The sequence below is a fragment of the Mus caroli genome, chromosome 4, assembly GCF_900094665.2.
Source record: "Mus caroli chromosome 4, CAROLI_EIJ_v1.1, whole genome shotgun sequence".
Taxonomy (NCBI): domain Eukaryota; kingdom Metazoa; phylum Chordata; class Mammalia; order Rodentia; family Muridae; genus Mus; species Mus caroli.
In genome coordinates, this window is record NC_034573.1 from 24823928 (window position 1) to 24850077 (window position 26150).

The window sequence follows — 26150 nt, forward strand, 5'->3', positions numbered from 1 at the left end:
TTACTCCAACATCAGACACATGCTTTCCAGATTCCCATTTTCCCACAGTGCTGCTTTCATTCCCGAAGCTTCTTCTTTGTTTCTTAGCTCTAACATCATTTCAGAATTACCTTTCCCAGGAGACCCCATATTAGGGTTGCTTCTCTTTTTACCATATTAAAATTTTATTTATATTAGTCGTATTATCATTACTTTTTGTTTGTTTTATGCTTACTGTAAAGAGACTGTTTTTGTTTCTTTGGGTTTCTCTTTTCTTCCTTCCTTCCTTCCTTCCTTCCTTCCTTCCTTCCTTCCTTCCTTCCTTCCTTCCTTCCTTCTTTCTTTCTTTCTTTCTTTCTTTCTTTCTTTCTTTCTTTCTTTCTTTCTTTCTTTCTTTCTTTTAAAGATACATTTGTTTTGCATCATGATCAGACTATTACATTTAGCAATCCACAGCATGGGTGAAAAAAGGTCTACAGTAAAATCTTTTGTTGGGATGTTTTACTCTTTCCACAGAACAGAAACCAAAATCACCTGTTATACAATTAGTAACAAATACAGTCCTGGAGCTTTTGCCCCCACACATGAGTATTGTCTAAAACATGTCTTCTTTGTAGCAGCTAGGCTCTGCCACCACTGTGCTTGGCTAAATTCAAAAACCTGTTGTAATCTGTAGCTTCTTCATCACTTTTCTAGCTCTCCCCTCCAGCTAAGCTTTGTTTTCTGGCTGTAATTAGAACCTCTTGTCGCTGCCATGGCTACTACTGTTGCTGGAACCTCCTTAGCCACCTTGGCTTCACGGTTTAGCAAAGTACTGGCCTCTGCCACCATAAAGGCCAGAGCTCCTGCCTCCAAAGTTTCTTTCCTTTATCAGTCCAAAATTTGAAGACTGACTGTTGTAATTGTCAAAATCATTGTCACTTCCACCCACCTCCAAAATTGTTTCTGTCGTTGACAAATCCATTATAGCCATCCCCACTTCCACCATATCCACCATCACCATGCCTGCCACCAAAGCCACCATGACCACTGAGGTTCCCTCCTCGACCAAAATTGTCATTGCCATCAAAACTGCCTCCATGACCACACCAAAGTTTCCGGAACCACTGAGACCTCTCTGGCTGGATGAAGCACTAGACATCTCTTGCTTAGACAGAACCTTTCTTACTTCACAGTTTTGGTCATTCACAGTTTGGTACTTCTGAATAACAATCTTATCCACAGAATCATGGCCATCAAAGGTAACAAAAGCAAAGTCCCTCTTTTTTTCACTGTCTCTGTCAGTTATGATTCCTATCACTTATTTTCCCATACTGCTCAAAATAATCTGGTAGGTGATGTTCTTCAGTGTCTTTTTTTAATACCACCAACAAAGATCTTTTTCAAAGTTAAGTGGGCACCTGATCTCTGAGAATCTTCTCTTGACCCAGCCCTCTTAGGTTCCACAACTCATCCATCCACCTTGTGTAATCTTGATTCATGGAAGCATCCACTTCCTCCAAAGTGGTGTATGGACAAACCCAAAGCCTCTGGATCTCTTGGTGTTTGGACCTCTTACCACACAGTCAGTTAGTGTTCCCCATTGCTCAAAAAGTCTAATATCTCAGACAGCAGGGTGATGAGAGTCTTCAGTGATGCTTCCTCAGCAGCATCAAAGAGCAGACAGGAATAAGATAATAACATGCCCTGGGTTACTCTTTTCCTGAGACAACTTATAGAAGATTTATGGCAACTGCAATAATAATCTTTATTAGTTCTAATAATACTTTAGAGTTCCCAACATAAGACTAGTTATCAAATGCATACATAATGTCTACAATGTCTTTTTAGAATGGGTTTTGTAAAATTAATGTCTGATATATTCTGAATATCTTGTGAAGAAATTAAAGGTAATACACAGATGACGATATATCCAAGGTCATAGGTGACTAGCATCACAAAGCTCTGCATTTGACCTACAGGACCATAAAAGAGAGGATCACACAGTGAATAGAGTTAAGTTACAGTTGGTCACTTCACTTTGAAATCTAGGCAGTCTCTTGGTAATAGTAAGGTTTCCTTATATGCCATTATTATGCTTAGATATATTATGCATTCTAATTTCTATTATGATTCTATTACAGATAAAATTTTCTTATTTTATACCATACACATTTCCTTTCTGAATAAAACATCATGAGATGGAATCCAGTATTTGTTAGCCTGAAAACTAAGGATAAATTCTAATATTAATTGGAAATAAATAGCTCTTCTCAAATCATAAGTATTCTTAAAATCATTAGTCCAAAAAAGAAGAAATTTAACAAACATATCAGAATCTTAGATACGATAAAAGTAATATAAATTAAATATACAATTTAAAATGTGTATTATATACATTGGCTATGTATATTTCATTCTTACTTTCAAAACAACTACATTTAATGACCAATGCACTAAATCTGAGCACTTTCTTTTCAATATTACCTTCTTACAATCATATAATTTATTCAAACTATGCTTGCCTCTCAGACCGAAGAGAATAGTGTTCATATTAATAGCAGTGGCCCCTACAATTTCTCAGGACTGCTAGGTAAAATCTCTAGAAAGGGGCAGGGTGTCTCTCACATGTGAACTAGTTCATACCTCTGACCAACTTTAAATCGAGTTTTTTTTTTTTTTTTTCTGGAAATAAACCCAATGCATTATTTGTTTTATTTTGTTTACTACTTTAATTGTGTATGATTGTGTGTGTGTGTGAGTTGCATTCCTGTTTGTGTGGCAGTGTGTGGGTAGTAAATCCATGTATAAGCGAAGGCTTTGCCAGAGTCCAGAGAGGGGTCATATTCCCTGGAGATAGGATTGCAGGCAGTTGTAAGTTGGATGATGTGACAAGAACCAAGCTCGAGGTCTCTGCAAATGCAACAAGCATTCTTTTTTTTAATTAATTTATTTTTATTAGATATTTTCTTTATATACATTTCAAATGCTATCCTGAAAGTTCCCTATACCCTCCCCCCATCCTGCTCCCCGCCCCACCCACTCCCATTTCTTGACCCTGGCATTCCCCTGTTCTGGGGCATATAAAGTTTGCAATCCCAAGGGGTCTCTTTTCCCAGTGATGGCCGACTAGGCCATCTTCTGCTACATATGCAGCTAGAGATGCGAGCTCTGGGGGTACTGGTTAGTTCATATTGTTGTTTCACCTATAAGGTTGTAGAACCCTTTAAGTCTGCTTTCTCTAGCTTCTCTATTGGGGGCACTGTGTTCCATCTTATAGATGTCTGTGAGTATCCATTTCTGTATTTGCCAGGCATGGCATAGCCTCATATGAGACAGCTATACCAGGTTCCCTTCAGCAAAATCTTTCTGGCATATGCAATAGTATCTGGCTTTGGTGGCTGATTATGGAATGGATCCCTGGGTGGGGTAGTCTCTGGATAGTCCATTCTTACATCTTAGCTCCAAACTTTGTCTCTGTAACTCCTTTCATGGGTATTTTGTTCCCTATTCTAAGGAGGAATGAAGTATCCACCCATTGGTCTTCTCTCTTCTTGATTTTCTTGTGCTTTGCAAATTGTATCTTGGGTATTCTATGTTTCTGGGCTAATATCCACTTATCAGTGAATGCATATCTAATGACTTCTTTTGTGGTTGGGTTACCTCACTAAGGATGATATCCTCCAGATATATCCATTTGTCGAAGAATTTCATAAATCCATTGTTATTAATAGCTGAGTAGTACTCCATTGTGTAAATGTACCACATTTTCTGTATCCATTCTTCTTGAGGGACGTCTGGGTTCTTTCTAGCTTCTGGCTATTATAAATAAGGCTGCTATGAACATAGTGGATCATCTTTGAATATATTGAATATTAGTCCCTATCAGATTTAGGATTGGTAAAAATTCTTTCCCAATCTGTTGGTGGCCTTTTTGTCTTATTAACTGTGTCTTTTTCCTTACAGAGCTTTGCAATTTTATGAGGTCCCATTTGTTGATTCTCAATCTTACAACACAAGCTATTGCTGTTCTGTTTAGGAATTTTTCCCCTGTGCCCATATCTTCGAGGCTTTTCCCCACTTTCTCCTCTACTAATTTCAGTGTCTCTGGTCTTATGTGGAGGTCCTTGATCCACTTAGACTTCTTTATACAAGGAGATAAGAATGGATCAATTTGTATTCTTCTACATGATCACCGTCAGTTGTGCCAGCACCATTTGTTGAAAATGCTGTCTTTTTTCTACTCGATGGTTTTAGCTCCCTTGTCAAAGATTAAGTGACCATATGTGTGTGGATTCATTTCTGGATCTTCAATTCTCTTCCATTATCTACCTGTCTGTCACTGTACCAGTACCATGCAGTTTTTATCACAATTGCTCTGTAGTACAGCTTAATGTCAGACAAGGTGATTCCACCAGAGGTTCTTTTATTGTTGAGAATAGTTTTTGCTATCCTAGGTTTTTTATTTTTCCAGATGAGTTTGCAAATTGCCCTTTCGATCTCAGTGAAGAAATGAGTTGGAGTTTTGATGGGAAGTGCACTGAATCTCTAGATTGCTTTCGGCATTAGTCAATACATCACATCTTTACTTGATGATGTTTTATATTAGGACACTTTGGACATCAAATGATTTCAGGGAACAATGAATGATATCTCTGTGTGTGTCCTATCCTAACCAAAAGTTCCCAGTGAGTGACATTGTGATTTAATTAATAAATCTACCACTACTAAGTCAGTATTAATAAGAATCTAGTTTTATAATAGAGAAATACATAGTTTTTCCTTGTATGTTGGCATAAATAGGTAAAACATTTGTGTAAGAACTTCATGAATCCATCATTTTTATTAGCAGATTAGAACTCCATCCTGTAAATGTACTACATTTTCTGTATCCATTCCTCTGTTGAAGGGCATCTGGGTTCTTCCCACCTTCTGACTATTATAATTAAGGCTTCTATGGACATAGTGGAGCAAGTGCCCTTATTAAATGTTGTAACATCTTCTAAGTATATGCACAGTAGTGGGATATCTGGGTCCTCAAGTATGTCCAATTTTATGAGAAACCACCATTTCCAGAGTGGTTTGACCAGCTTGCAATCCCACTAACAATGGAGAAATGTTTCTCTTTCTCCACATCTGTGCCAGCATCTACTGTTACCTGAGGATTTGATCTTAGCCATTCTGACTTGTGTGAGGTGGAATCTCAGGATTGTTTTGAAGTTCTTTGACAGATGGATGGAACTAGAAAACATCACCTTGAATGAGGTAACCCAGTCATAATAGAACACACATAGTATGAACTCACTGACACGTGGACATTATCCCAGAAGTTCAGAGTCCTCAATATTCAATTTATAGACCACATGAAGCTCAAGAAGAAGGAAAAGCACAGCATGGATACTTTGGTCCTTCTTAGAAGGGAGATCAAAATACCCACGGTAGGAGTTAGAGAGACAAACTTTGGATCAGAAACTGAAGGAAAGGCCATCCAGTGACTGTTCCACCTGGGGATTCCAAACCCAGACACTATTGTGGATGCCAACAAGTGCTTGCTTTCAGGAGCCTGATATAGCTGTCTCCTGAGAGGCTCTGCCAGTGCCTGACAAGTACAGAAGTAGATGATCATAGCCATTCAGTCGACTGAGCACAGGGTCCCCAATAGAGGAGCTATAGAAAGAACCCAAGGAGCTGAAGAGGTCTGCAACCCCATAGGTGGAACAACAGTAGGAACCCCCAGAGCTCCTAGGGATTAAATCCCCAACCAAAGAGTACACATGGAGGGACTCAACACTCTAGCAACGTGTAGAGCAGAGGATGACCTTGTGTGACTTCAATGAGAGGAGAGGTCCTTGGTCTTGTGAAGGCTCAATGCCCTAGTGTAGGAGAATGTCAGGACAGGGAATTTTGAGTAGGTAGTTTAGTGATCAGGGGCAGTGGGGATGGGATAGGGAGGTTTTCAAAGGGGAAAAGAGGAAAGGGGATCAAATTTGAAATGTAAATAAAGAAAATATCTAATTAAAGAGAAATCTTTGTGTAACTGCCCAAAGATGGAGTCAAATATCAATTCTTAAAATTTGGCTCTTTTCCTCTTATTTAAAGTATATTTTCCATGCAAATAAGCATCTATAATATGTTACATTTTCCTTATCACATAAAAATTTGTTTTAAATAGTAAATACATCATGGACTCACAGAAAGGTTTTATTCAGTGTATCTGCCATCTATAGAAAATTTCTTAGCAATTTGTTGAGGGTAAATTATTGAGGTCTTGAAATATATATTTTACTTTTAGGTGACACAAAGCATTTTCTAGCTTTGGATTTAAAAGTCTTATCATAGCTGAATGATGAACCATACATTTTTTTCTCATTGGAATCTTTGGTTGTTAAACACTTGTTAAAAGCATAGAGAAGGAAATATAGGGTAATTCTGATGACTTAAGGAAGAGTAACATTCAAGGAGAAGCAAGGCAAAGGAACTAAATTTGAACACAATTTAATTGACAAAGTTTATCAAACTTGAATAAATCTTTGAATCTGTTGTGGGAAATTTGAAAGTCCCAGAGCCTCTAACATGTCTTGTTATGTCAGAATGATAGGAGTGAGGCTCAGGAGTCATGGCATTAATGACAACATATAGACAGTACTGAAAATCACAATAACACCTGGAGTAAAAAGTTTGTATATAATCTTCCAAAACTGCAAGGGTTTAAATAATTCCTTTCAATGAGTGTGAATATGATTTCACTATAATAAGTAAACAAAGTCTGAATGGGGGAAGCAACATTTTTTTTTATCCTTGACAATTTTGACAAACTCATTGCAACATTACCAAAAGTTATATGATATTTGCATAGAATCCTAAAGGCTGAATTAAAAAGGCTTGAAAAGGGCTGGAGTAATAGCTCCCAGGTAAAGAACACTTGCTGCTGTTGCCGAGGACCTGTATTCATTCCTCATCAGCCACATGTGGCTCACAATAGTCCATAACACAAGGCTCAGGGGATACAATGCCCTTCTCAGCTCTGCAAGCACCAGGCAACACATGGTGCACATACATAGACTTGAAAACATTTTAAAATGCTTACCATTAAAGAAAAAAATAAGTCTGTACTACCAAAAATAAGACGAAGTAGCAAACAAGATGATAATTAAGGTATACTTTCCATTCCAAAATTCAGTGATGTTCAGTCAAAATTTGGGGAAAAAAATAACATATAACAAAGTCTTCTGTCTTAAACTATAAGGAGCAATAAAAATTAAAAAAATAAATTAATAAATAAACCACATTAAGTTCTTATTAAAGAATTACATACTTTATGTTTGTTAAGAAAGTCCTCTGCTAGTATTTGAAGACCAGATGTAAGCATGCATGTTCCTAAATCTATTTATTTTCTTCATGCAGATGGAAGACATACTTTGACTTTCAATTAAATATTGAGAGTGTAACTAGGTTTTGTGTGTTCAACATTAACACTAAGACTATGACAGAAATGGACATTTCCTTTTGGGATCAACACTAACCATATGATTAGATTCATGTGTTGAGATCATAAATAGTTTTTCTAAAGATTTATTAGTATCTTTGCAACCTGCTTCTTATTTTCCAAGTAATTATCCTGCCATTGTAAAACCTAGTGAATTTCAAACATACTTTGAGGAAAACATATTAATGATCCATCAATATCAAGAAAAAAGTATTATATAAAATATTCCAATACTTGTTGCTGAAATTCAAAATAATCATAACCGAAATGTTTCTTTCAATTTGGCTTTATGCTCCACCAAAGCTGTGAATTACTTTTAATATTATTTCATTCTTTACTTTTAATATTATGAAAATGTGAGGAATTCCAGATGTTCTTAAAATGTTAGCAACAACGTTAAGCTTTCCAAGTGACTTCTATCTCACATTTTATATTTAATGTAAAATGGCATAAATAAAAGTATTTAAACACATAAAGATACATAGTACATAGACTGTTAATCTTAGTATTTCACTGTATATTTATTTCATTTTATTGAACATTGAGAAAGTATGCTAACATTTTAAACATAGTTTAGAGCATATTGATAGATCTATTCTTTATTGTATGGAAGATTAGAATCTCCCTATGGAAGAATAGAGCCAAAGTACTTAAGGACTTTATGCATTCTGTGACTGAGCTGCTTTCCTGTGATATCTAACCAGGTTTTGAACAACTCACTCTTTTTTTTTTTCTTTGTGTCTTAGTGTTTTTTTAAAATTTTTTATAATTTATTTTAATTAGGTATTTTCTTCATTTACATTTCAAATGCTATCCCAAACATCCCCCAGACCCTCCCTCCCCCACTGCCCTACCTACAAACTCCCATTTCTTGGCATTCTACTTTGTGTATAGTAACATGAAATCAAACAAACGTATAGATTTAAAAAGGACTTGGTTACATTGTACATAATACATGTTGTATTTTCTGGTTTTGATAAAATAATAAAGAAGAAAGACTAACATATATTCAAAATAATGCTGTATGGCTTCTCTATGAGCTCCTGATAGGTGCAGAAGTACATGTGTTTGCATTTACTTTACATATTTATATTTCCTAACTCTATCTTTTCAGAGAACCAATAAGCAAAATTATGCTGACATAAAAGAGAACAGCTCATGCAGAATTGTGATTTCTAGAAGTTGTTCTTTAACACACAATTTCTGGGTCAGAGAATATTGTATACTAGCTTGGAATATCTACCACGTAAGAAGTTCTGCATGTGTTCTAGAATGAATACATGCTGAAGGATGGCATAAGCCATTACAATTAAATACACATTCCTCAAACAGAACTGTTCAAGCAAGCAAGTAAATAAAGACTATATTACATTACAGCCTCAAGAATACAACAAATATCTCTGAAACTGCAGTGAAAGACATAAGAGTAAAACAAGGAATACAGAATAAAAGAATGAAGTGTAATTTAGTAGAGTGGTAATTATTACATTCAGATGAATAAAGAAAAGTAAAAAAAATCACTAAAACAAATAGTAAATATATAGTAACTATATACTAATAATTATCACAGAAAACCTACTAATCATTGAAAAAACAGATTGTATAAATTTGACAAGGATTTTTCAGGGTATGTATCTCAATGTTTTTACTAATAACAAAAGAAATGCAGTAATTTTACTGTAAAGAAAGCCAGCATATATACTTTTAATAAAGCTATAGAGGTTAGTGTACTGATGAAATGTGTATTTCAAGATACCAAGAACCACGTAAAATGAGACACTAAGGAGGACACAGACTTCTCCATGTAATGATTCTGTGAAAGATCTGTAACTCAGATCAGTCATGTGACATCAAGCATCTCAAATGGAGATGAATTTACCAAATGACATCAAAATATTGACATTGCTTTAGAGGTAAGATAGACAAAAAGTCGTTGGACCTAAGAAATAAAACCTCAACCAATGCAGGATCCTGGATAGAGTCCCGAAAGTTTGAATAATAGTGACAAAATTTTAAACTAATATTTTATTTAATTCGTAGATTTTAAGCAGCTAATTTTCAGTTTTCTTGTGAATTTTATAATAATTTTGTGTTTTGTACATAATTTATTATTTGGAAAATCAGATGTAGTAATACAAACATTGCCTAATTTTACAACTTTTTTTATAAGCATGGAATTATTTCAAGTCTAAACGATAAAAATAGTGTAGATTAATGTTTTTTATAAATTTAAAATAAAGCTTAACAATCTTATCTTTATCAACAAAGATAATGTGTTACATTAATTTAAATGTAATGTTTTAACAACAACAATAACAACAATATTAAAATATAGAAATAATAAATGATGAGCTAGTAGAAAAAAATGAGGTATGTTATTTCATAACATAAGAATTAGTAAAATTCCAGTAGTCTATGGTTTTATGCTCAGAGTAAACATTTTAAGGTATGGTAGAAAGAGTCACCTATTTACTTAAAGAATAATTTACTAAGTCCTAAAATAAAAGGGAAAAAACATTATACCAACAGCTATCAACATAATGTGATTACAGATTTAAAAGCAAATGGTCTTTGGCAATTTCTTATGTTTCTTTAAAAAATAGTTTACAACAAAAACAGTGACAGGATCTCATAAGGTAGATAGCATTATTTGGTTCTGATACTTGTATTATCAGGACCTTCAAGATCTGCCTTACTGCTTTTATAATAAAAAACTACATAAAATTATATTACACTGTTAAGTTATTTGCTTTTTATTATTATTGCTTTTATTCCCCTGAAAGCATGTGAATATATTTTGTTTTCACTTGCATATTTGAATATTTGGTCTATGAAAGGTGTTTGAAAGTAATTTTCAGTTGGTCACAAGTAAGTTTCCTCATGTCTTGGTCTTACAAAGACATGCCTCAGTACAGGAGAATTCCAGGACCAGGAAGCAGGAGTGGGTGGGATGGGGAGCAGGGCAGGGGATATAGGGGGGTTGGGGGATAGCATTTGAAATGTAAATGAAGAAAATATCTAATAAAAATAGTTATTTCTCAAAACAAAAGGCTTTACCTGGTTGTTTTAGATTCCATGCACAGACACAGTCCAGAAACAAGCCTGTTGCATTTAATTACTTCTGTTTTCATCAATAAATAGCTGAGTGAACACTCAGAGGAGGTGATGAATTAGACTTAGTTTCTTCTTACTGGAAACAATTTATTTTCTTGAGAGTACACTACAAGAGCCAGAGAGATGTTTTATTTAATATTAGAACTGATATCCCAAGTTCTTAAAGTACAGTCATACTTTAAAACATACAAAACATAAATTTCCAGATACTTTATATTAAAAATAGCCCAAATGTTTTTTGTATTTCAAAACAGTTCTCTAAATTAATACAAACATAAATGCATTCTATGGATAAGATATCATGAATATGAGCATGAATTGTAGAGTACAGGAAACTTTTTATTCAACTTAATTTGAAATTAAAAAATGATTTAATAAAGAAAATATTTTAAATATCAACAATGAAACAAAAATACTCTGCCACTTGGAATGCAAGGGACTTTTGTAATAGACACAGAATTACTGATAGCATGACCAGTGTTAGTAACTCTAAGTGTGACATTGATAGGCAGAAAATTTTTTAAAAATATTATTTTTAAATAATTTCAAAGACCCAAATTCTTTTATTCAAGACTTACTTACTTTGCTTCTGAAACTTGTTAGCAAAATAATAATTATTGTTTCATATTTCAACAAAAGTATCATGTTATATCATGTTACCTTAATGTTTCAAAAGGGTGAAAAATTTAAACTTATTGAAGAAAAGTAAATTCTGTTTTATATCATAATACCATATTGAAATTTGCTTCTATGAAGACCTTTAAGTTTAGCTGTGATCTCTATAAAAATGAATAAATAGTATCTGTACATCAATGTTCAAGCACTTACCTATGAAATTTTGGAATAGGATTATTGCTGTGCTCCTAAGAGTTAGTGAAAAAACCTGCCTACACATTTCTTTGAAGTTCATTTGTGATGAGTAGTATAGAGAAAATAAAATTTTGGATTAAATTTTTTTTCATGTAAGTAAAAACTTCATTGTAACTTCATGGAAATTTGTTCTAGTAGGTGTGAGCCCAGATTGAATATTTAATTACTCATTCAAGCCCAAAGTCAGGATATTTATCAGTTTGATTTCCTTTGTCCACTCTGCTTGTGCCTGTCTCTCACATAGCTGCTGCAGGCACATCCCAGTCCTTTCTAACATCCTCTCCCCATTCTAGGTACCTTGAGGTTGGAAACTTCACTGTTGCTTATTTTATTTTTTCTAAAGTCGAATTGCCGAGTCACAATTGTCTTTAAAAATAAAATTAGAACAGCAAAATTAGACATACATTTTAAAATGACTAGTACTAGGAATGGACTAGTACTGCCAAGAAGATGAAATAGTCCATTCATACCATGAAATGGTTTGTTAATTATTGATAAGATTAATACAAATATATTGTAACATTTTTAATTAAACAATATAGAAAGAAATCCTTTAACATTTTTCTGCTTTAGTAGCACTCTTGTAAAAAATTCTTAAAAGGAATTGAAAATTAATTATTATCTTACTTTATATGATGGTAGGATATTATTTGTCTAAATACATTAATTTTTTTCCCCGTGAACAGTTGAGGTTATTCACAGAAATGAGCATGTTGCTGATGACCCATGCTTTACTGTTTTCAATTATTCTTTTCTGACTATCTTTAAAATCAAAACCTTTGGTTTAATATTTTCTAAATTTTAATAATTTCTAAATTACACCATCACTAATATTCAGGCAGACAACATTCAGTTGGTAGCTTAATGCAGGTAATAAAGGAAGAATGTATGGTGAAATGAAGTATAAGCTTGCCATACCTTTGCTCTCTGTCCTTTCTTTACTAAACAGTAGTGGTACAAGATTCCAGTTTGTGGTCCTGTTGTCCAGTGAATGAGACTGATGTAATCTCTTCTTGTTGGAAGATGATCAGAGCACTGAATACACATACAATGAAATGAAAATGTACACACAATCCATTAATCCCAGCAAGTGTGAGTTGAACTATCCAGAGAAGAAAGGGTGGGAATAAGTTTATTGGTATAAAGGGACTATCACAGATGACATACAATAGGAACAGAGGTGTTATTGTTCTTATAGTCCTTTTGGTGAGCCACTCTTGCTTCGTGATAAAGTTTGAAATGTGACAATATGCCTCACAAGAGCCATAAACTATCAAAATCCCCAGTGCCAGGTATGAGGAATCTTTTTAAAAATGGTTGGTCAGGGTAGTCTAATTGACTCCCCAAACCATATACACCATAGATGTAGCTGTAGGCTAGGCTGCCTCTCAGTTAAAAAGAAATACTTATTGTGAAGGACACTGCACACTTAGTACACAAGACTGAGATCTAACCTGCAATTTTTCCCTTGGATCTAACTTCTATGGCATCAGAAAATACTATGCAAGTCACCAATCGAGGAAAGCATTGTACAGTCCTATCGAGCTGTAATATAATGCACAACAGTGACCAGCATGACATGGTGTCTGGAAATGTGCTGTACATGGTTCTTAAATGTTGGTTTTAATCAACAACTGTCTAATTAGTACGAACACTTAACATGAGGAAAATAATGCTCAACACTGTTACGTTTGACTGTTTCCTGAGACTAATGAAGGAACAGGCCTAAGAAAGAGATCTGTTCTTGCTAATTTGTTAGACTAGAATAACTGTTTACTATATTCGAAATTATATCATTATATCCAGAGGTAAGTGTACCCGGACCTATCACCCCTCATCAAAGAAGCCTCTCTTTCCAGCAAATGAAGTCTATCACAAAAAATTAAAAGTACACAAAATGACTAGATCAATCTCTCATAGGATCCCAGACCCAATGATGCATGTACATCAGTGCATCATGGAAGATTGGATTGAAATATTGTAAGAGCCAGATTACCAGGAAGACTGCTCTGAAAAAGTCTTTGCTGGAAATGTTTACATAAACCATACCAGAACAATGGCAATATCAATAGACATGCTAATGCAGGAGTTGGAAATTTTTATGGAGTCTCGCTCATAGATAAAGACATGCAGGCTTAAGAATTAATGACTGCTGGGAGCAGAGAGAATTAGCTTTTCTCAGAATGAGTCTTCTTATTGGCTATGCAATACAAATATACAGACCATATATATAAGATATATATGGGATACACACACACACACACACACACACACACACATTTATGATAAGTACTGGCTAGTTTTGTGTCANNTTGACACAGCTGGAGTTATCACAGAGAAAGGAGCTTCAGTTGAGGAAATGCCTCCATGAGATACAACTGTAAGGCATTTCCTCAATTAGTGATCAAGGAGGAAGTCCCCTTGTGGGTGGGACCATTTCTGGGCTGGTAGTCTTGGGTTCTATAAGAGAGCAGGCTGAGCAAGCCAGGAGAAGCAAGCCAGTAAAGAACATCCCTCCATGGCTTCTGCATCAGCTCCTGCTTTCTGACCTGCTTGAGTTCCAGTCCTGACTTCCTTTGGTGATGAACAGCAATATGGAAGTGTAAGCCGAATAAACCCTTTCCTCCCCAACTTGCTTCTTGGTCATGTTGTTTATGCAGGAATAGAAGCCCTGACTTAGACAATATATTTCACATCTATATGTGTGTGTATATTTGCATATATGTATACAAACATATATGAAATAAATCATTAGGTTGTTTCTATAAATTGTGATTTATTTAAACAAAACAATTGATAATTTTAATGATTGGGAAGATATTACAGGGGATAAAAAGATGGTGTTTGGGAAGGACTAGAGGAAGAGAAAGGAGGGGTAATCGATATATATAGTTCTATTTTAATTAAAATGAAAGAGACATCACAATAGAAACTAATATGTATTTGAACATTGCATTTGGTGTGAATGTTAGGAAGTATGGAAGACTTTTTTAGTAGAGGTTAAAAGTTCTGCTTTCTTCTCACAATGTTTGCCTCTGTTTCTTGCCCCATGTAAATTGACACACTAGTATAGTCAGGATTAGTAGCAAGCCAGAAGTAGCAATTATATCTAGGTAGAACAACTGTCTAATTGATTGAGAACTCATCAGAAAGGGTTGTGATAGACTTACATTTCTTTCCTTTTAAAACATTTATTTATTTATTTATTTATTTATTTATTTATTTATTTATTTACACTTTAGACCCCATTCCCCTCCTAGTACACACTCTAACTGTTCAACATATCATACCTCCTCCCCACCCCCTGTCTCCACAAGGATGTTCCTACCCCCACACTCTCACCCCTCCCCCTCCCCACTACACCTCTAAACCCCCTAGGGCCTCCAGTCTCTTGAGGGTTAGGTGCATCTTCTCTGTCTGTACCCAGACCCTGCAGTCCTCTGCTACATATGTGTTGGAGGCCTCATATTAGACGGTGTATGCTTCCTGGTTGGTGCTCAAGTGTCTAAGAGATCTCAGTGGTCTAGGTAAGTTAAGACTACTGGTCCTCCTACAGGGTCACCCTCCCTCTCAGCATTCTCAGCCTTTCCCCAATTCAACCACAGGGGTCCATTGGTTGGGTGCAAATATCTGCATCTGAATCTTTTCAGCTATTTGTTGGGTCTTTTAGAGGGCAGTCAGGATAGGTTTCTTTTTGTGAGCACTCCATAGTCTCAGTAACAGTGTCAGGCCTTGGGACATCCCCTTGAGCGGGATCCCACTTTGGACTTTTTGCTGGGCCTTCCTTTCCTCCGGCTCTTCTCCATTTCCATCCTTGTAATTCTTTCAGAGAGGAACAATTATGATTCAGAGTTTTGACTGTGGGTTGGCAACCCCCTCTCTCCCTTGATGCCCTGTCTTTCAAAGCCTGTAGGTGGTTGGATGTCTCTTACCTTGCTGCTATTTTCTGTAACTCTTACAAGCAAATCCCTGGCTACAGTATTTGGTTCAGAACTAACAGGTAAATATGTAAAATTTTATTATCTGACATTTTTTGTTCTCGTTTTGGCCCAGCTGAATTCTACCCTGTCAAAATTCTACTCTGTAGCATGGCTAGGCTTCCACCCAGTTTGCAGTTTCATCACTGGGTAAAATAGAATTTCACTCATACAAAATGAAGGCACAATACAATCTATTACACATATAAGACCACCCACTATAAAAGTTAAATAGAATAATGAAAACCAAAGACAAAATGGACTCAGAAATTCTATGAATTAAAAAAAGCTGAGACTCCATAATGTGTTAGCTAGAGATGACACACATTTTTTAAAATAAATTTTTATATAGGCATATACTTCAGGAAAGAAGATGGGTCATAAATGTAGTATCTGAGAGAAATATGAGTATTCTTTAAGGCTATAGGAGTATAATATTCAATTCCATTCCCTAAACCTGGTATTAAACACTTTAGGATCTAAAAGTAGCATGTTACCTGATGTGATGGTATATTGACACACTTTATAAATATAAGTAAAAATATATTCCTTTTTCATAAAACAATATGGCAAAGTAGACAGTAGATCAATTGAAGATCTGAGTGGAATAAAACTATGAACTAAAAATGGGAGAGACCTTTCAAAATATACTTGCAAACCAATGTGTAAGTTTTTATACATGTATTAACTATACAATATGAAGGTTTTAATACTTTAGACAAAAGTAAACCTTGGTAAATAGCAACAACCTCCACTCACCAATTTATAATGTCTAAAATACATAAAACCAGAAAAATGATAGGAAACCAACAAAACATAAAATATAGCATGAAATAAAAAACAGTTAAAATAACAATATATAAATAAACATACATACACAGGTTCAAACTCACTAACGTATAGAAAATAAGTTAAATGACATATAAACATAAATGGAGATTGTAAGAATTTAGGCTGATGGATAATATGGAATGTTGCAAGAACATGGAGATACAGAAAGCTGCATCTAGTGCAGGAAGTATGTAAGCCCTTAGCCATCACAGAAGGCACTTAGGGGAAACTTTTATCATATAGTGTGTGCATAACTTAGGACTTAGGCTTTTCCTGATTTTTATACTATATGTAAAACTCACAGAGACATCATTAAATAATTATGTAAATAACTATGGGCACAGATTTCCTGTCAGTTTTGTTATGATGGGAACAGAATGGATCATCTAGGGCTGCATCACAACAGTGACAACTGCTGCCAAGCAAGACGGTACTACCTACAATCCCAACACTGGTTCTCAGAGGGACTAAGAAAGGAGGACACATAAAGCCAATGGAGAGCCTGGGATAGAAAATGAGTTTCAGAGGAAGTGGTGCTGCAGAATAAAAATGGGTTGAAGAAGACACAGAGAGAGAGACAGAGACAGAGACAGTGAGAGGAGAGAGGAGAGAGAGAGAGACAGACAGACAGACAGACAGAGACAGAGGCAGAGACAGAGACAGAGACAGAGAGGAGAGAGAGAGGAGAGAATATATTATATATAAATCTACACGAATTCATTTAAATTAGAAATTTATAATAGAATCAACTATTATTGTCATTATTATTTGCAAAAAGTAGGCTCGTCAGACACAACAAAAGAATTCACACTGAAATATCACGGTGGCCCAGAAAGAAGTCATTTCTAGATTGGAGAACAGAATAGGTTAGTAATTCATAAAGCAAGAAATCTTACAAGTCAACTGAATGTTGATTAAAACATATTGAGATGAGAATAAATAAAAACAATGCAGGACAAAAATTATATGAAAGAACATAAATAAATATTACCTAAATGTGCAGAAAATATTTGAACATCAATACAAATGCATTCTGCATTTCATTGTATCTTATGTGCCATAAACACAAGGTAACAAGAACAGCTCTCCTGTGAACAGAAAGAATTATGCCACTCCTATTCTTCCAAATAGCTTTCATTACCATTTAACTATGATCACTAAATATTACACATATTTTTCTTTTTAAAAGTGTTTTCATGCTTTCAAAATAGACCCGTAACTATTTTTCTAATTATAGTTAATTTTATATGAATATCTTATATGAGGAAGGGTAGAAAAATTGTTATTAAAGTTTTTACTTAACCTTTTTATAGAAATTTAATTTTGAGAGATTTTCAGAGAACAGATTAATTTTACAAAAGTCTATGACTTTTTAAAATATTTTTAATCCATCCATCTATCTATCTATCAGCAAATATAACATTATAATTAATTCCAAGGCAGTTCTAATTTTCAGGCCAAGATTCTATATCTTGTATCCCAATTCTAAAATCTAATATTCCAATTTATATTAATGAAGAGTCTTGGAACTAAGTTCTATCCCTATGCTTGTTAACTACAAGACTTTGACATTTTCATCTCTGTGTTCATCTGCATCCCAAAATGGGTTCCAAAAAGACAAATTAGTCCATTCCCATTGTCATTAGAATTTATTTCCCTTCTTCTTATTTTGAATACTCTTCATATCTCTTATCTTTTCTATATGAACAGATGCAAATGGGGAAAAGTGAAATACTGACCTTGAATAAGTTTTATAGACAGCATTTGCTTCTAGAAGGTTTAACAATAAGCCAATTATTCTCTTCTTCTACTTTGTTATAGATATTCAGTCAAAAAAAATCTGGAGGTTTTAACCCAGAAAACTTCTAAAAACTGAAATCAATGCTTTGTTTTCTTTTCATTGTGTGTGTGTGTGCTGTTGTTTGTTTGTTTATTTGATTCTTGAGAGCACACAGCTAGTATGAACAGAGCAGTCTAACTCTCCTCCTGATAGCACATCAGCAAGGAACTGAACAGAACACAGCAAATACCTTTTCACCGGGGATCCATCCCATAATCAGCCACCAAACCCAGACAGTATTGCACGTTCCAGCAAGATTTTGCTGAAAGGACCCTGATATAGCTGTCTCTGGTGAAGCTATGAAAGTGCCTGGCAAATACAGAAGTGGATGCTCACAGTCATCTATTGGATAAAACACAGGGCCCCCAATGGACGAGCTAGAGAAAGTACCCAAGAAGTTGAAGGGGTCTGCAACCCTATAGGTGGAATAAAAATATGAATTAACTAGTACCCTCAGAGTTCGTGTCTCTAGCTGCATATGTAGCAGAAGGTGGCCTAGTTGGCCATCATTGAGAAGAGAGGCCCCTAGGTCTTGCAAACTTTATGTGCCCCAGTACAGGGGAACGCCGGGTAGGGGAGCAGGGTGGGGGGAGGGTAGAGGGGACTTTGGGGATAGCATTTAAAATATGAATGAAGAAAATATTTAATAAAAAAGAAAATAAAGAGTGTTGTAAAAAAATAAAATAAAATTCAGAGGAAAAAGAAATTTATTTTGGTAGTCAACCTCTGATGATGCACAGCACCATCTATCTTAACAACTACCTAGTAACTTCATATACAGTCCACTTTTCTCAACTAAATTAATCAGATGATATAAAACAATTACATAATGACAGAAAAATACAGACTTATCAAATAAGTCTCATATTTTATCTCATTGCATTTTTGAGGAAATATACTATATACTAATTCATAATTCAACAAATGTAAATCATTTTGGCACACTGTTAGGCTAAGGGTATAAAGTCTGTTCACTGTTAAGCTTTAACTGATCAATATAATTTTTAAAGTATTTTATAAAAATTTCAGATGATATTCACATAAAAATTAAACCTGTCAATGGCAAGATTTTTAATTTATAATTTGTTTATCTTCACCAATTGATGAGCATTTGAGCTCATTTTCTTTTCCTTTAGTTTGTATTAGATATTTTCTTTATTTACATTTCAAATGTTATCCCCTTTGCAGGTTTCCCCTCTGGAAACTCTATATACCATCCTTCCGCCTCTTACCCTGCTTCTATGAGGATGTTCTCCCAACAGCCCACCCACTCCCCACTTCCTGCCCTGGTTTTACCTTATACTGGGCCATGGAGCCTTCACAAGACCAAGGGCCTCTCTTCCCATTGATGCCCAACACGGCCATCCACTGCTACATATGCAGCTGGAGCCATGGGTCATACATGATCAATCTTTGGTTCATGGTGTAGTCCCTGGGAGCTCTGGGGGGTCTGGTTGGTTGATATTGTTGTTCTTCCTATGGGGTTGCAAAACCCTTCAGCTCCCTCAGTCCTTTCTCTAACTCCTCTATTGGGGACCCATGTTCAGTCCAATGGTTGGCTGTGTGCATTTGCCTCTGTATTTGTAAGGCTCTAGCAGACAGCTATGTCAGGCTCCTGTCAGCAAGCACTTCTGAAACAGGAGATACTTGAACTGACTTTGCAAGCATGAATTGAACCAGGCCATCTATGTCCCTTCCTACTTACAGAATTTCCTACACTCAGCTGCCTGATTCTTTAAAATTCACATGAGGGACCATGTCCATTCAGCCTACTTTAAAACCATGGTCAACTCAGGGCCTTTCCATAGGCTCTTCTCAGTGTCTGGGCACACTTTTCATATCTTCCATGCTGAATTCAATCTGTTCATACTCATTGGAAATATAAACAATATATTGAATTTTCTTTTTTAATGTGGAAATATTACTCTTTTTAATTAAGTAAGTAAGAAAGTAACTTTACATCCAGACCACAGGATCTCTTCTCTCCTCCCCATTTTCCCCCACTACATTCCCCAATTCACTCCTTTTCTCTTTCTATTCATGGAGGCTTCCCATGAATATCAACCAGCTCTTACATATCAGATGCAGTTTGCCTAGGTGCATCTTCTTCTACTGAAGTTACATGAGGCATCCCACTAGGGGAGACCAATCATACAGGTAGCCAACAAAGCCAGAGATAGCCCTTGTCCTGTTATTAAGAGTCCAAAATGAAGAACAAGCTACATAACTATAACTTATAGGTCAGTCCGGTAAATGCTCCTTTTTTTTTGGTGTTTCAGTTTCTCTGAGCTCCTGTGGGCCCAGGTTAGTTGATACTGTGGAATTTCTTGTGGTGTCCTTGACTGCTCTGGCTTCTTCAGACCTTCTTCTCCCTCTTCTTCAGGATTTCTCAAACTTTACATAATGTTAGGCTGTGAATCTCTGCATCCGTTTCCATCAGTTGCTGGATAAAGCCTCCGTGAAGATGATTATGCTAGGTTCCTGTGCCAGCACATCTTGTAAGCAGGAAAAATTGTAGGCTTAAAGTTTTGGCTTTTCTTTCCAAATGATATTTTGTCCTTCTGTTATGAGTGATGACCTCTTAGGTTTTGTGAGTGTGTGTGTGTTTGTGTGTGTGTGCATGTGTGTTTCATTCAAGAAATAACGAAGCATACTTTTGACTCATCTGCCTACATGATATTGTACTTTCTAATAATCTACAGTTGCCCATATTGGGTATAAAACTATCTTTCACATCAATACTTCCTCATACCCACAGCAAATTACAAGAAGTTTTCACTTAAATGTTTGTATCCATGAAATATCCTATAAAGCGAGATATAATATTTTCCACATGAAGGTCTGTCACATAGGCACAAGCTCTAAGTAACATTTTTCCACTTCCATGAAGATATCCCTTGTGTTTCAGTTATTCTGTTAAAGTTAAATATGATGCTAATAATACCTAAAGCAATCTACTTGAGAATTTTTTCCCCAATGTGTTTTGTCTGCTTCACTTATCAAATGCCATACTGTCTAATAGCCTCATGGGAATCAACTGATTTGAAACACACAGCATTGATTGTATCCACAAACAAGCCTAAATTATTTGTTCACCAAAAAGGTTGAATACATTCTTAGGGGAAAAAAAAGATATCTGATGTTTTAAATTATTCATATTTTTTTCCCATTTACAAATCCATCTTCTTTTGTCTGCCTTGGAACGTTGCACTGTTCCTGTCTGGAACTTGCTGTAGACAATCAGGCCCTGGCAGTGTGTAGATGGAAGAAATGGCCTTCATCCAGAATCATCCGTCAGAGCCCAGTAGCAATCTGCTTGTCAGAGACTGTGAAGGAGCCCTTTGAATGAAGTCATTGCTTTTAAGAGTTTCACTTTGTGAATGCAAGTACTGCTGACAAGGACAGAGCTAGAGTACAAAATCTCCTTTTACAAATGTACTGGGATTTAATGTGAGACAAAAAGGAATGCATGTGTTCATGGATTTATGTGTGTGTGTGTACATGCATATAATAATTGCTAGATAAATTTGACCATTTTCATTGCATATAGGATAAGTTGATTTAAATAATAATAGTTACTACTTAATAAAATATTAATTATATAAGCAATAGAGATAGGAAGTTAACTTTTAATTTTACTTCCTACATTTCTAGTCTCTCTAAATATCACCATGTTTTAACCAGAAACCTCTTCAAGTTATTTGGCTTCTCACCCCACATAAAGACAGTATTTGTGATAGCTACTCCCTTGTTTGTTTTCTCCCACAGAGCTAAGCAAACATTAACTTTTAGCATTTAAAATAAATATTTTGCTCTGCAAATTCAAAGCACAAAGCAATCTAAATCTCTCCTTTTTAAAGAAATCAGATAAATTATGACATTTCCACATAATTGAATTCGACCAAACCTATATTTGAGTTATGAAAAAATTTTGAAAATATAATCTGATTTTCAACATTGAATATAGATTGAGTTATATAACACAGACTGTCATGACCTGAAGGGCTAGATTGTGGAAAAATATTTTTGTCTCTATCTTTTTGTCTTTTAATGTTTCAAAATTATAAAGTAAAATTTATTTATATATGAAACTATATATTAGTATTTCTGAAGAAAATTTGTATTATTCAAGGCTATGAGTAGGTATTCATAGCCGTAATCTAAGGAAATCCTTTAATTTACAGCCTGTAGGTCTTCAAGACTATACCAGAGATTTATTTGCTGGGTCAGACAATCATAAAATTTATTTCAATAGAAAATTTACTTTCTCTTTTATTTTCTTTAAATAATTATATGTACATGGGAGGGGGATGCCAGTGTTATATGCACATGAATGAAGTGAAAGTGCCTTATGGAGACCAAAAGAGGGCACCAGATCTTCTGGTGTGGGAGTTGTAAGCTGCCTCACTTGGATGAGTGCCAGGAATGAAACTCTGTATTCTCTACAAGAGCAGCAGGTTATCTTAGTTATTGAGATGTTTCCCCTGCCCCCTATTCAGAAACTTCAAACAATCTCTATGGGATCAAGAGCAATCTCTGTGTTTCTTCATGTGGTGTCAAGAAAAGCTACAAGAGGAAGGTGATAGACCTGTACTTGATGTGTCCAAAAGTGCAGGGCCAGACAATTACTCCACTAGATCTTGAGAATCACGGTGTGGAGATTGTAGATGGACACCAGGAGGCATTAATATCATTGTGAGAACCAGCCAGGGGAAGAGTTCAGTGAAAAGAAAAAATGGCATGTTTCGTGAGACACAGCAACCAGATCAGAGGAGGCATTCCATATGTAGTATAACTTCCCGCTTCTATCTAGTGGACAAAAGTTATTTCTGACTGACTAAAGCAAAACCGTTTGAAATATGGGCAACATTGACTGTTAACTAGATAACCACTAAGAATATGTGACCTATATAAGTAATGAATATATGACCTATATAGCTAATTGAGACTTAGTGGTAAATAATTGCTGAGCCAAGTGTATGGTGGCTAATATTCAGATAAAGACAAGAACTTGTTGTTTGATTTTATTTTGATATTTTGCTATGATCATTCTACATATTTTTCCAATGCATTTTAACCATAATCCAGCTTCCATCAAATCACACACATCTCTTTGGCAACTGCTTTTTAAAAAATATCTTCATTTTCTTCTATTTATAAGCACTCAGTTCCACTTAGAGTTGCTCATATACATGAATGTAGGATCATCCACTGGTATGTATGAGAAAGCTACTTGGAGCCATGCCCTGAAAAACAAGTTGCTTTTCTTTCCCAGGGGACTTCATGAAACCTCTATTTTTGCTGAAATGTTGGTTGGCTTAATCTTGCATAGGTCCTGAGCAACAGGCAGCCACAACTGCTGTAAATTCATGAGTTCAATGCCCTTGTCATATTCCAATGACACTATTTCTTCTAGGTCCTCTTAGACATCTATCCAGGCTATTCTCAGCTTTGTTTCTTGAATCATATGGGCATTGGATGATATAAATGTATTATTTGTGCCTTAGTATTGCACAATGTTTTTTTTTTTGGTTTTTTTTGTTGTTGTTGTTGTTGTTTTGTTGTTGTTGTTTTTTTTTTAATTCTCTGCACTTGGAGTAGTAGTGAGTCTTGAAGTTATCAGTCACCTACTGCAATGAAAACTTATCTGCTGAGGTAATGAGATCTATGGCAATATCAGAAGGAAACTTGATGTAATGTTCATTTAGAAAAGTAACAGGAGAAAATTCTTCCCTTGGGCCTATGACTTATCCATAAATATAGTTCTTGGACAAGTATATAGTATCAGGTATGAATTCGTTCCTGTGAGGTGGAATTTAAATCTAATAATAAAATTGTTGGTTATTCCCATAAGTCTCCTGCCACTATTGCACCCACTGGTATAACTTGCCAAGCAAGCCATTATTGTAGCTTTCAGGGCCCAAGATGAGTAAAGATGTTAATAACTTTTCTTCTCCGGCAGTCTTCATGATACCTTTTGGCTCTATGAATTGAAGAAAGCTTTCAGGCCAGTAATAGCTTTCTTTAGCCATGCCTATGACCACAGTGTACAGTGTATTTAGCAATAAAGCCTTATCCACAAAAGTTTTAAAGAGGTTGTTAAGCTGTAAGGTGGTCTCTTTCATGAATGGGATTGATGTTACTATGAATGAAGTAATTAAGTGTGTTCAGCTGATTTCTCTTTCCAGCTTTCCCAGGCTTGGAGACACAATTCCTTCCTACTGAACAATATTATCATGGAAGGGTTGAAATGCCTTCATCAAGGAATAAGATCTATTGTTTCCTTCTTTTGTTCTTTCTAGTTTGGGAATGGAAAAGAAAAAAATCAATGTCTTTTATTAGTAAATATTTTAGTTTCAGATGTGTTATTACAGGACACAAAAATACTGAGATAACCAAAGTCAAGCTGAAAATGTCAGTCATCTGGTGAATATGAATATGCTTATAGCATCTTTTACTTATGTGTGTGAGGTATAAAATTGTGAGGGAAGAAGAAAGTGACTACAAATGTTAAAAAACAAAAGCAAGCAAACAAATCCAATTTAAGAAATAAGTTTTTGTTTTATAGCACCCTATAGCACCCAATGATGGCCAGCTAGGCCATCTTCTGCTACATATACAGCAAGAGACACGAGCTCTGGGGTTACAGGTTAGTTCATATTGTTGTTCCACCTATAGGGTTGCAGACCACTTCAGCTCCTTGGGTACTTTCTCTAGCTCCTCCATTGGAACTGTGTTCCATCCAATAGATGACTATGAGCATCCACTTCTATATTTGTCAGGCACTGGTATAGCCTCACCAGAGACAGCTATATCATGGTCCTTTCGGCAAAATTTTGCTGGCAAATGCAATAGTGTCTGCGTGTCCCTCAACAGAGGAATGGATACAGAAAATGTGGTACATTTACACAATGGAATACTACTCAACAATTAAAAACAATGAATTTATGAAATTCTTGTGCAAATGGATAAAGCTGGAGGAAATCATCCTGAGGGAGGTAACCCAATAACAAAAGAAGTCACTTGATATGCACTCACTGATAAGTGGATATTAGCCCAGAAACTTAGAATACCCAAGATACAATTTGCAAAACACAAGAAAATCAAGAGAAAAGAAGACCAATGTGTGGATACTTCATTCCTCCTTAGAATAGGGAATAAAATACCCATGGAAGGAATTACAGAGACAAAGTTTGCAGCTAAAACGAAAGGATAGACCATCCAGAGACTACTCCACCCAGGGATCTATCCCATAATCAGCCACCAAAAGCAGACACTATTGCATATGTCATTGTAATTCTTAAATGATTATAAATGCCTTTATCTGCATATAAAAGTGGCTATCACCCATTATCCTATTAAGTTTTTGTCATTAGTTATATGTGAATAGGCACTTTAATTGAGAAAATCCCTCTGTCATGTTGGCCTGTATGCTAGTGCATATGGCATTTTCTTGATTAATGCTTTAAGTGAGAAGTCCAAGTTTACTGGCAGCAGCACCACCCCTGGGAGCATGACAACAAACAGTCTTTCCACATGGCTTCTACTTCAATTCCTGTCCTGACTTCCCTTGATGTTACCTGGAAATATCAGCCAAATAGATAAAATCCTCTCTAAGTTGCTTTTAAAAGATCCTGGTGTCTTTATCATAGAAAGAGAAAGTAAATGGAAACATTCCTTATCAATGAAGAATCTTTTGGAGAAAACAGAGACCCTTACAAAAAAGTTATTTCTGGGAAAATTGCAGAGAACAGCTGGACTTGGGGAATCTAAGTCTAATTTATATATTTTCAACACATACTCTACACTTAAGACTCAAAGAAAATAGGAAAATCAGGGCCAGAAATTTTGGAGGAGGGAGGGAACCTGACTGTTGTAAAATTGACTTCTGGATATAACAGGAAAGCCTCAATCATTAATCTGAATAGATCATCAAGCAGAGGTGACCAGAGCCATGGAGTCCCAGGAAGCTTTGCTCTTTGACCTATGCTCAGAACTCACCCATAGTTTATAGCTGCACCAGGCTTTTCTCATTGATTTCAATCTAGACTCTCGGAGTATGTAGAGGTTTCAG

General features: G+C 35.5%; 1 pseudogene; it reads right to left on the reverse strand.

Moving 5' to 3' along the window:
- Window positions 1-712: 712 nt before the first annotated feature.
- The window catches only part of LOC110292447, a 32522-nt pseudogene continuing 7084 nt past the window's right edge, over window positions 713-26150 (reverse strand).